Here is a 12,370-nt window from a genome sequence, read left to right on the forward strand (position 1 = left end):
ATTCTGATGCTGACGTTTGTGTGGAAAACCTTCCCCTTTGCAATAGAAACTTTCCACAAATTGTGAGAGAAACTAGCTCTAAAGGCTTTATTCAGCCCCTAGGCTAATGTAATGTAATGTAATGTAATGTAATATAATATATATAATAAAATAAAATAAAGCACCTGTTTGTTTCATTTTCACTCTTCATTTGACTGATCAAACACGAGTTTTTAAAATTTCGGGGGCAGGGCTGAAAGCAAAAGGCTGAACTTGATTCACCCAGTTCTTCACAAAAGGTGTTCACCACGGTGTAGCCAAACATCACCATTACAAGCAGTCAGCTCTACCTCTTCCAGGGTGCAAGTGATGAGGGATGCATATGCAAGGTGAGGTGTGAAAATGTCCAAGAAAACTCGGAAGACAGAAGTTCAGGAGAATTCAGAAGGCACCATATAGAACATGACACAAACTCATGTGCCTGAGTGCTGGATTTCATCTTCAGAGCTCTGATTTAGGTTATGAAGTTGACGATACCCTAGGTAAGCACACAATCTTCTACTCCCAAAGTTCTTCTGACCCTAGTTCTCAGGAAGCATATGAATAACTGGCAGATAGGATTAAAACAAGTAATATGTAATGAAATGCCAACTTAATCTGTTGATATTAGCAAGGACTTCATAAAGAAGGACTCTATCTTGTTAGAAAAAGAGTTTTGTGCCAAAGTTACTTCTAAACTGTGAAATACATCTATATCCCATACTGCATGTGCCTGTCTGCAACCAAAGGCCAGAATGAGCATTTAAGAGAGAAAAGAATAAATGCAATGGTGTGAAAAAAGGGACTGAGGAATTAGAGAGTTTGCTTTCCATTTCTAGAGGCACAATGAATCTAAGTGCTTTGCATGAGAATCTAAGTGCTTTGCACGAGCTACCTAGCCAATAGCTTAAAAACATTAGGAAAGGGGCATTCTTTTTGTGCGCATGACCTTTTCAGCAGCATGGCAAATTAAATAAATAAAGAGAGTAGGCCAAATCCAGAGGTGGGTTTATATTTAAACACAAAGTTTACATTCAAGTTTCTAGGAGAAGAGTTGGAACAATGTGGAGTAAGCTTGGATTTTCTCATTCTCTTAAGATCAAATTGCATAGTATTTTTAGACTTTAATACTGTACATGTTTTGACCCAAAATGCAGTTAAAGTCTTCTTTTGTCTTGGATCTATTGTGAATTATTAGCACTTGACATCCTATAAACTGGGGCTGGCATAGACTTTCATAGACATAAACCCAGAATCGGAGTGGGGCTGTTGGGTTGTTGTTTTGGTGTTTGGGTTTTGTTTTTTTTTTTTTTTCTTTTCAGTAAACACAGATTTATAATGTGCCAAAAACTACAGATCCCTTCAATCGGAAATCAAGGGGAAGGCTTTCAAAACATTCTAGGCTTTTTTATTTGAGCCACTTCATAGCTTTTTGTGCAGGCATTCCTTCCCAGCAAATAGCACAAGAGCTAGCATGCTGAACAAATAAGTATACACAGGTTACTGAATGTATAACCCTTTCCTTCCAAGCAACCTCCTCCTACCCTGCATGCACACACTGCAGGTTTGAACTGCAAGCATAATTTTATTCCCTCAGAACAAACCAAACCAAACAAACCCCATAAGGATTCAGAAAAAAAGATTATTGAGTTATGGCAACTTGTTTCATGTGTGAGCTGAAGATCAAAAACCTCCAAAAATAATTTCTGTTTGTTGAAACATTTGTTTAGACCTCGCCTTAATGTTCATGAGGGGCTCCTGTGCATCCTCACCCCTCCACAAGGAAAGACGTGAAGATTGCTGATGAGAAATACCAAGTTCATCTTGTGAGGTTTTCTGACTTGTAGCAAGTTCCTAATAACCATACCTAGCCCTAATGGCATCTTGTTCAGTGCTCTGGTTATATACATGGGGTGAACATGACTGAATAAGGCAAGTAGTCTTGTGCAATAAGGTAAGTTTTTTCCTAATCTTAAATACGTAAGGCAGATTTCGTGTCTTTAAAAGCAAAAAAACCCAAACAGCTCTCATGAAAGAGTTGCTTTGGTAACGCTTTTTGCTAGTGTACCTCAAACTTTACTCACAGTGTCACAAAGCTGCACCTCTCAGTCTCAAAAATGAAGCTACTTTTTCCATAACTAGCCATCTCTGAAACAGGTAAACACACCCAAGGAATTAAAACCAATTGCCAGTTACCATAACTAGACTGGTTCACTCTAGCCAGAGATGAATTTTTGTGCCATAAAAATGATATACTTTTGGGCTCCCAAGGACCAGACCAGAAGTCTTCAGCTTAAAAAAAAAAAGAGAGAGAGTAAAGGAAAAAGAAGCACCCTTACCACAGTATTTCACAACGCCGTATCTGTACGCAAGGTTCACAGCCAGTCCAAGTGCAGTGATAAGGGGTGAGCTGTAGCGTGCTCTGCATTGTCAGGCAGCAAAGGCCACTTCCCCGTGTGCGCACCCGCAGCCGGGCCAGCTGCTTCTCCTGCGGCGAGCCCTGTCGCAGCTTGCAGGGGAAGGGAGGTGAATGGGCTAAGCCTCTGTTTCCACTGCTACTTTTCACGTCATATGAAGGCTGAACGTCTTAATGGAATTTTTCTAAGGTTTTATGTCAGATCATTTGGATCTAGGTCCTTTTGAAACACGTTGTTTACAAACAGCATTAAATCTTTGGAAAAGATACTTTTATAGACCTTTAAACACATAGTTGGAAGATTCTGACCCAGAATTTAATGTTTCCTATGCAACTGATAAAAGCAGACTCTTTCTGCCTTTTCTTCCCTCTATGAAAGTGGCATTAGGGATGCATTAGATGTGAAGAGGTGTTAGAGATCCTTTATCTACTACCTAAAGCACATTCACCATCTCCTTTTTCTCCAAGGAGGGCAGTACCATTCCCTCTTCATCTCCACTTGTTTGTATGGTGGACATCACTGACATGGCGTGACTGGCAGAGGAAGTTCTCCATTGCAGCAGTCACCTGGTGCAATACACCCAGTGATTGCCTTGGGGAGGATGGCTGTATACACAGGAAATCCTTAGGGTTTAGCGTTTGTCATTATATTTTCCCACGAAACCAGAACTGAAAGAAGCCCCAGTTATCAAGAACCGTTTTGAGTTGACCTAACGATCTACTAATTTGGAGTGTTTCTCTGGGACTTGAAAAGCATTAGTAATACGTCGGGCAATGCAGGTATAGAAATAAACCCTACACTTTTACTTATCTCTATATTCACTCTTATACTGCAAACTTTTCACAGTAAGAACTGGTAGAGGCCTGCCATAGTGCAGCACAACCATTTAGAAAAAGTGGTAGCATTGGTTAAGGGCAATAAGAATATAAAATCTAACCCATTTTTCACCTGTCAGCTAAGAGAAAATACTGCCACTAGCATCTCGGGACAGATTTCTCATCTCCTTTGCCATGTCAGTGTTATTCAGTGGTTTCTCCCACTGCTTCCTTTACATAAGTTTTCTGTTTCATGTATTATCTCACCTCGTATATTTCCCAAGGCTCAAGCTGTTTATTCTTCCTTTATCCTCTGTGCCCAGCAAGATTATGGAGCAGATCCTGGAAACTATGCTCAGGCACATGGAAAATAAGGAGGCGTTTGGTGATAGCCAACATGGCTTCACTAAGTGCAAATTGTGCCTGACAAATTTGATGACCTTCTATGATGGGGTTACAGTGTCCGTGGATAAGGGAAGAGCAACTGATGTCATCTACCTGGACTTGTGCAAGCCATTTGACACTGTCCCGCATGACATCCTTATCTCTAAATTGGAGAGACATGGACTTGATAGATGGACCATTCGATGGACAAAGAATTGGCTGGATGGTTGCACTCAAAGAGTTGTGGTCAACGGCTCCATGTCCAAGAGGAGACCACTGACGAGTGGTGTTCCTCAGGGGTCAGTATTGGGATGGGCACTGTTTAACATCTTCGTCAGCGACACGGACAGCGGGATCAAACGCACCCTCAGCAAGTTTGCCAACGACACCAAGCTGTGTGGTGCGGTCGACACGCTGGAGGGAAGGGATGCCATCCAGAGGGACCTTGACAGGCTGGAGAGGTGGGCCCGTGCGAACTGCATGAAGTTCAACAAGGCCAAGTGCAAGGTCCTGCACATGGGTCGGCACAATCCCAAGCCCAGCTACAGGCTGAGCAGAGAGTGGATTGAAAGCAGCCCTGAGGAGAAGAACTTGGGTGTATTGATGGATGAGAAGCTCAACATGAGCCAGCAGCATGCGCTTGCAGCCCAGAAAGCCAACCATGTCCTGGGCTGCATCAAAAACAGCCAGCAGGTCGAGGGAGGTGATTCTGCCCCTCTAGTCCACTTTCTTGAGACCCCACCTGGAGTACTGCATCGGCTCTGGAGTCCCCAGTACAAGACAGATGTGGACCAGACACGGACCTCTGGAGTGAGTCCAGAGGAGGGCCACAAAGAAGACAGGCTGAGAGGGTTGGGATTGTTCAGCCTAGAGAGAAGGTGGCTGCGGGGAGATCTAATTGTGGCCTTCCAGTACATAAAGGGGCCTACAAGAGAGCTGGAGAGGGACTGTTTACAAGGGCATGGAGTGATAGGATAAGAGGTAATGGCTTTAAGCTGAAGGAGGGGAGATTTAGATTAGATATTAGGAAGAAATTATTTACTGTGAGGGTGGTGAGATACTGGAACAGGTTGCCCATAGAGGTTGTGGATGCCCCCTCCCTGGCAGTGTTCAAGGCCAGGCTGGATGGGGCTTTGGGCAGCCTGCTCTAGTGGAGGGTGTCCCTGCCCATGGCAGGGGGGTTGGAACTAGGTGATCTCTGAGGTCCCTTCCAACCCAAACCATTCTATGAACCAGCAGAAATTTTATTTTCATTTTCCATTCCCTCTCCATTTGTCTTCTATTCACAACTTCATTTCTTGCTGGTGGGTTTTCTGCTTCCCATTTCTCTATTTCACTTCCTGGCCTTTGTTTTCATCTATCTCAGTCTATTATCTTGGCTTTTATTCCTTCTCTCACTCCTTATTTTCACAGCCTCTCTTGACATGAGTGAAGTCCTGTGTCACTACAAATAGCCTGCTAAAGTCTCAGTAGCTGTGTGGTTTTGCATGAGGGCACAGAAACACACACACACAGAGACACAGAAACACACTTACTTTGTTGCTTAATTAATTGCCTTGGGCTATCTTGGAGGTCTCCCCCGTTCTTCATGATAATTCAACTGCACAATCACTTTGGGACTCTTAAATGTACTAAGGAGGCTGGTTCTGAAAGTGCCCATAATAAAAAACTCCTTCAGCTTTTCCCATTTCACAGAATGCAGTTTTTGCCTGTCAGAGCCATCTTTAACTCTGTGAGTGCCCAACTAGCCTGCTCCCTGACCTCCTGTACTTTACTGGTAGAAGTCTCTCCTCAACCTCTAACTGCCTGTGCTGCCCACATTCAAAGGAACGTATGAGAAACACACATTTGCTCCCCAGCTGAGATTATCTGGGGTTTCTGATGCATGCAGACTAAGCAGTAGCTGCGAAATAGTCTAGTCCGTAGTTCACATCAGTTCTCTCTCTCTCCGAAATCCTCCAAGTCATCTATTTGGGTTTGCCCTCCTGCTGTTTCCCTGTGTCTTCAAGCCCTGGACTCCCTGGGAAAGGCTACGCGGTGCCTGGCCACAACCAGCTCCCAACCCCCGGGGGTTCCCCAGACACCCCCGCGGTGGGAGCACCCCTACTGCTATGATTAGAAATGCCTATCGCTATTTTGTCGCCACGTTCATCTCGGCTATTCAGAAATGGAGGCCACCCCAAGAAGAATGGCCAGGCCCCCGATTCAATCCTTTGAACTCCGTGTGTAAATACAGCCCGGTTGGAGCGAGGGCTGGATCTAGTCCTTCATCAGGCAGTGAGCGCAGTAGTATGGCTAAGTATAGTAACCACTTAGTTTACAGTACAGTGACCCAATAATTATGCAAGATAATACTGTATGCACTTAGCTCGCCTGTACCATTCAGAGCACTTGCCAATAATACACGAGCACATTTCATTATCTCAGGGCTCTTTATAAACGGTCTGTTTTCTCCCGAGATCACTGGAGCTGTGGCACAGAGGGCTGTCTAGGTATATTTAACCCCGTGGATCATTCCAACATGCTTCTTTAAAAGAAGATCATATTGTTTGTCCTGCTTTCCATTTTTGAAAGGCTAGGCTTTGGCCAGAGGGTACTTTACATATCTGGCTGCAAATAGACTGCTTGGAGCCAAGCAATGCGGTGCCTTGACTAATTTCAGCATTCACTTAAGCTAAATTATTTATGATACTCTCTGCACGGGCCTTTCTCTGTTGTTGTTGTTTTAATGTTGTAATCGCAGCCAGAATAAAAGGATAATTTGCATGCGTTTTCAGCTACTGCAGTAGCTCACACATGGTTCTGAAGACTGAAGCCAACTACAATATATTCAAAGTTTGAACTGAGTGGCCAGAAAAGGGAAATTTTGACGTGCCAGTAAATCATGTCCCTAATGGTGAGAAAGCTTAACATTTTTACATAAGCAGCTGAAACAACATCAGAAACATTTTCCAGCGATACAGTTATTCACTTGTATCAAAAGCTCATCACCTTTGCTGCAGTAACATAAATCAGGATGATGTTAAGCTGAGAATGGTCTATTTTCACCTCCGAGCTGGTATTATGAGTCCAAGTTCATCGCCAGCAGAGCATGGCTCTGTCGTCGTGAGAGCGTAAAACACCGTACAGAAAGAGGGAAGAAATACAACGGTGTTTTTAAGGAGCCTTCTACTTTCCAGCAGGCACGAGGCACAGGAGATAAAAACAAAATAAAAGTTACGAGGGAATGCAGAGCAGAGAGGTACCCCCCGCTTCACCGGCTGGTGGCTTGCCAAAGAAAACAACAGAAGCGGGGATTAGAGCTTGCGACGTGCGCATTAGAGACTACCTATTCCCTGCCTTTTCTCCTCTGAAAAGCTGCCATGTGAGGAGAAACATTCCTTTTATTATTTATGGGGACAGCCACTCTTGTTTATTATGCTCATGTTACTATGCTACATGCCAAGTACAAGCCCTCTTTTTCATAGAGAGGTTTTTCTTTGTACAGAGGGGGAAAAAAAGGAAAGAAAGAAACCCCATCCCTGTTTGCAGGATTAGGGAGGAAATTAAAGCCAGGGTGTAGAGAAAGGAGGTCTTTCTAGAGCGTCGTGATTCTGCTTAGAAAGGTGGTAGGAGTAGAGCACTGCAGTGCCCCGACGCCGTGGTGCTCCAAGGGATTGGCAGGAGGAGATCCGCCTCGGGAGCGTTCCCGCTTGCCCAGCACCGCTCAGGCACCTACAGCCCTTAACAGCCCAAGGAGCGGAGAAGGCACAGGGGCAAAGAGATTAAACAACCGATAATCTGAACATCAGCAGTTGCACCACTTGTAGGACATGGATATTTCTTCCCCCTCTGGGTTTGGAAGAACGTTGATAGGAAGGAAAGAAAAAGTTTATTCCTCCCCCCTCATTTTTTCTTTCTTTTTCTTTCTTTCTTTTTTTTTTTTTTTTTTGTGAGGCAGCTGAAGGACAGCTGACCTATTTTCTGAGTTCTGCAGCACAGGAGGCTCCCCAGCACCTGACCACTTCTTTGTGCCTGACCCCTGAAGCGTGTTTAACTCCCTGGTCAGTGACTGCAAAGGAGGAAACCCTCGGCTGCTCTTGGACCGCGGCCTTCGTACTGAATGCAAGCAAGGATTTGAAACGGTCTGCCGAATGCAAAGCAAATCCCAAAGCAGAGGGAAGGGAATCCAGGCAACAGTTCTTTCTGTGGTAAATGGCAGTGGATTTACCGCCTGGCAGTTCACAAAGTGCCTACAGCTGGGGGAAATTGCTAGTTCAATTCTCCCATGTTTAATGTGATTACTGGTACTAGTTCATAGGCTTAATTTCATTCCCTTGAATTCCTCTCCACTAACAAAAACAAAACAATCAAACAGAAAAAAGCACAATAAAAATCCCTTCCAGAAATACAGAATATAAAACGCATTTTTCAAACCATGAACCTTCACTCATTCTGTCTTCGGAAGAGTTTTTTCTTTTCAACCAAATTATACACAGAAAAAGCTTATTCCAGAAAATGAATATGCTGTGTTGTGTGGAAGGAAGAGAACTCTTTCTCCTTTCTCACTGGAGTTTTTAAAAAAGACCCTGACTGATGCCCCTTGACTGTATCATCTAGGAATTCAATATTTGGATATGGGATATAATGTATTTAATACCTTCCCAAGGCAGGTATCTCCAGATTATTGAATTAAAAAAAGTGATAACTTTCTGTGCTCTTTCAGACTTGCATTGGTGAATTTTGCAGATACGGTTTCTTCCACAGACTGAGCATGGATGTTTTATTTTTAATTTTTCTCATAAAGAAGCAGAAATCATGGCTATGTTATAAACAAAATATTTGATATATGGCAATGCAATACTGCTCTCCTAGTCCCTGTATTATGCTCTGAGTCCACTGTGGAATATGGTTTTCCTTGCTGATTTTACTACCTGTTAAATATATCTTCTCTGTCACCAAGACTGTCCATTTAACTCAATTTACATCTGCTCTGCAACTACTATAGTATTTAAGCATTTCTAATCATGCTTGCCAATGATTGTCTCACTGTCTCTAATTTGTTAATTAGCATTTATTACATATCTGATTATATTTTACTCATTGTTGGCTTAATTTACATTGAATAAGCCATAAACAGTTCTTAGTAGTTATTAGCAGTTTAGCTTCTTACACGATTAATGTTATGCCATTGTTGACATAAAACTACAGTGAATAATTCACTTCACTCCCGTCGGCCTCAGCCCCATGGCAGGCACAGAGTTATTCTCCTGCTGTTGGTACCCCTGACTGCACGGCCCTGCCCAAGCCAGGCCTTACCCGGCAGGTTGAGAAATGAACTATCTTCCAGAGCTTTTGCATCATCACCACCATCATCATCTTCTTCTTTCACCCCCTCGCTGTCCTCACCTAACGAATGTCAAACCAAGTCCATTAGCTTCAAGGGAATTACTTTTATTTACAGCGGGAGGTGGCCGGGCTTAGTGAGCTCTACCCTCCTGCCGCATCCTGACAGGCACGTCTCACTCCAGTGCCCTAGCAGCCTTATCTTCTTTACTCCTTCATTTTCTCCTACTTCAGGCTTCCTTCTGGCTGCCTCCCCTTGTTGTTGGTTTGGGTGCTACCAGCTGAGCCCTCCCAGTCCTGCCCAGCGCTTCTTTTACTGCAAAGCCACTGATCCCCTCTGTGCTCCTCAGTCCTGAACATTTCCACCTGCATTCCTTCCACTCATCAACTTCTTAACAATTTTAGCCACTGTCTTATAATAGAGGGTGTCTGCAGTCTCTTAATACCTCCCTCCCAATCTTTGTGTATTTATAAAAACCACAGATTTCATTTCTGGTGGACTGAGATGATTTTCCCTCCCAGTGACTAGACCTTCTCAGAGAGAAGGAACAAGTAGGCAAGGAAATCCCTTCTCCCAGCCTCAGTGGACCTGATGTCTTCCCTCCTTTTACTAAACTTCATCAGTCCTCTCTCACACCATCCAGACTCTCAGAACAGTACAAGACCACACACTTCTCTCCTTCTCAAAGTCCTCCCAAACTTTATCCACTACCGTCAAAAATCCTTTCCCTTATGAAGGGCCCTGTGCTCCCCCTTTGGTGACGCCTACTGAAGCCCTCGGTAGGGAAGAACCGCAGCCGGGCTCCCATCGCGGTGGCCGTGCCTTGTCCTGCCAGCCCAGCGCCCTGTCCCTGGAGCGGGGGTGACACGCTCTGGGGTGCCCGTCAAACTCAGCACCTGCAGCGGCCAGGCCCCAAACTGCACGTCCAGCTGGGCTGCTGGGGAACTGCTCACACGCCCAGACCCACAGTCTGAAGGCACAGGCTAAGCCTTCTCCAGAATCCATTACCGGCCCTCTCTGGAGGCTGAACAGAAGCCTTTATTTTGTCTGAGGAATGCCTCTTCCTCTTCTGAGAAGGACGGATATACCGGTGTCCGCAGCACTGCCTTTCCCTGCAGTCGTTCGAAACCCTCCCCGGTCGTGTTTGCTCACAACACATGTCCAAAGCCTCCACGTGATTTTATTGTATTGCTCTTCCTGGCTCCAGGCCGGCTGACTGCGTGCTGGGAGTGCACGGTCTTGGTGGGAGAAATGGTATTGACTCGTCTGTTTGTAAATCATTCTGCAAAGTCTCGTTATGATCATCGTGAGGAGGCTCTGGGCACCACTACAGTACTAATAAATAGTCGGTAATAATAAAAATAAAAGAATAAACTAAAACCAAATAGCAGCAGCGGGAGCTGGGAAGAGCCTAGAGACCTGAATGTTTTCTTTCCTTTGACTTTTTATTAAAGTTAGTAAAAAAATTGTATACAAGAAGTTTTTTCCAGCAGAAAAAGCCTCTTTTTTTTTTTTTCCCCCAGGGAGAAAACTCACCACAGAAACACAAAAGTTTCTACAACACCATAGTCAAATTTACTCAATCCACAGATATGTTAATTTACTGAAACAAACCATTTTAGGCAAATGCAAACATTCGATAGGAATTCAAAGAGGACTTTTTAAAAATGTTTAATAAAAATGATGGAAATGCTGAAGAAACCTCAAAAATGAGTAATTTTGAATACTGTCACACAGATCCAGTTGCACAATTCCTGCTAAAAATTTGCAACCTATTTGCATATATTGAATACATAAGTGTGTGTGCATGTACTCTTACATACATACATACGTACAAATACCTATATGTGCTTAACTGTTTGATGGCCTTAGAAAAATGTCATGACCCTCTCAGCTGCCGACATTCACTGCCCTTGCTCTGAAGCAAAGTCTCTGGAAAGACGGTACCTGCTAGGCACTCGCACTACGGCTATCAAGGGTTATACGCAGCCCAAACAGGTTGTTATTCATCAAAAGTTTGGCTGTCCTTAAATGGTATAGGAAGTGCTTTGCTACACTGAAACAAAAGCTACTGGGTTTTCACTCTGTTTCTGAAAGTGCCTCAGCCTCCCTTGCAGAGGAGCTTTTCTTGCAGCAAACCCCGGTGAGGGCCACCCAGCAGCCAGCCTCTGCTCTATTAGAGAGGTGCTTTTGCTCCTGAAGTGCAATAGGTTACCAGCTTTAAAAAGTTTCACATTCCCACCTTGAGTGGAGCAATAACTTTTCCTTGTTATAAATAATGTCATTGTAATCTGGGTGTAAATTAAGGGCCCTGATGATTAGTTTCTCATATTTGTTCTGCATCCCTAAAGGAAAACAGGTATCCAATTAATCCCTCTTCTGTTGATTGAATGAGGTTACTATTATTTCTAAAGACTTTAAAAAACATGACCTGTGCTTCTGTGTTTAATTTTATTATTCCTGACACTTCTGGTCAACTTAATGCAATGCTAGGGCCTTTGGAAAACTTAGGTTTTATAAATAACGTTCACTTTCTGATTGCATTGTGGAGTGTTCCTTAGCTCACATCATTGGGGCAAGCTTGGACTGTATGAGTATCTGCACCAGTCGGTCTGATCCAGTATCCTGTTTCTTACCAGGGACCACAGCAGATGCCCAGAGACAGAAGTAGTAGGGACAGGGTGATTCTTTCTCTGATACGCTCTTCAGCAGTCAGCAGGTAGGGGACTTCTGGAGCAGGAGATGGCATCTGGATTGTTGCATTAATAGGTCTTGATTGAGCTATTCTCTATCAATTGCGTAATATTTTCTTATGAATTAATTTATTCTTTTGGCTGCTGTGGCATGCTGTGGGGATGAATTCCACAGTATAATTGTGCTCTGTGTGTATTGATTTAAACCCGATGCCTGATCATTCTTTTGGGTGATGCCTGTTTTTTCTGATATAAGACATATTGAATAAGTGCTTCCTATGTATTTTCTCCCTTGCCACATTTATTTTACAGCTACCACATCTCCTCACAATTATCTCTTTTTTTGGGGGATAAAAAATGGCAACCTCTTTAGCTTCCCCTCACATTCCATACCTCTTAGCATCTCATCTCTCTTTCCTGACCCTTCTCTCATTTGACCCACTCTTTCTGAGACAGGGGAGCAGAAATGCCTGCAATAACCACTGTGTAGGTGGATGATAAATTTACACAGTGAAACAATGATGTTTTCTGTTTCGCTCTCCTTTCCTTTCTTAGACACTGTTTGACTCTTTCTGAGCCTAATGTAGCCATTTTCAGAGAATTAGCCACAGTGACTGCAAAGTCCCCTTCCTAAACAGCAGTAAGCAATTTAGTACCCAGCATTCTGCGTAGGTAGCTTGATTTCTCTTGTTCCCTGCATCCCCTGGCTTGTATTTC

Source organism: Grus americana, chromosome 3 (assembly GCF_028858705.1).
Source record: "Grus americana isolate bGruAme1 chromosome 3, bGruAme1.mat, whole genome shotgun sequence".
Taxonomy (NCBI): Eukaryota; Metazoa; Chordata; class Aves; order Gruiformes; family Gruidae; genus Grus; species Grus americana.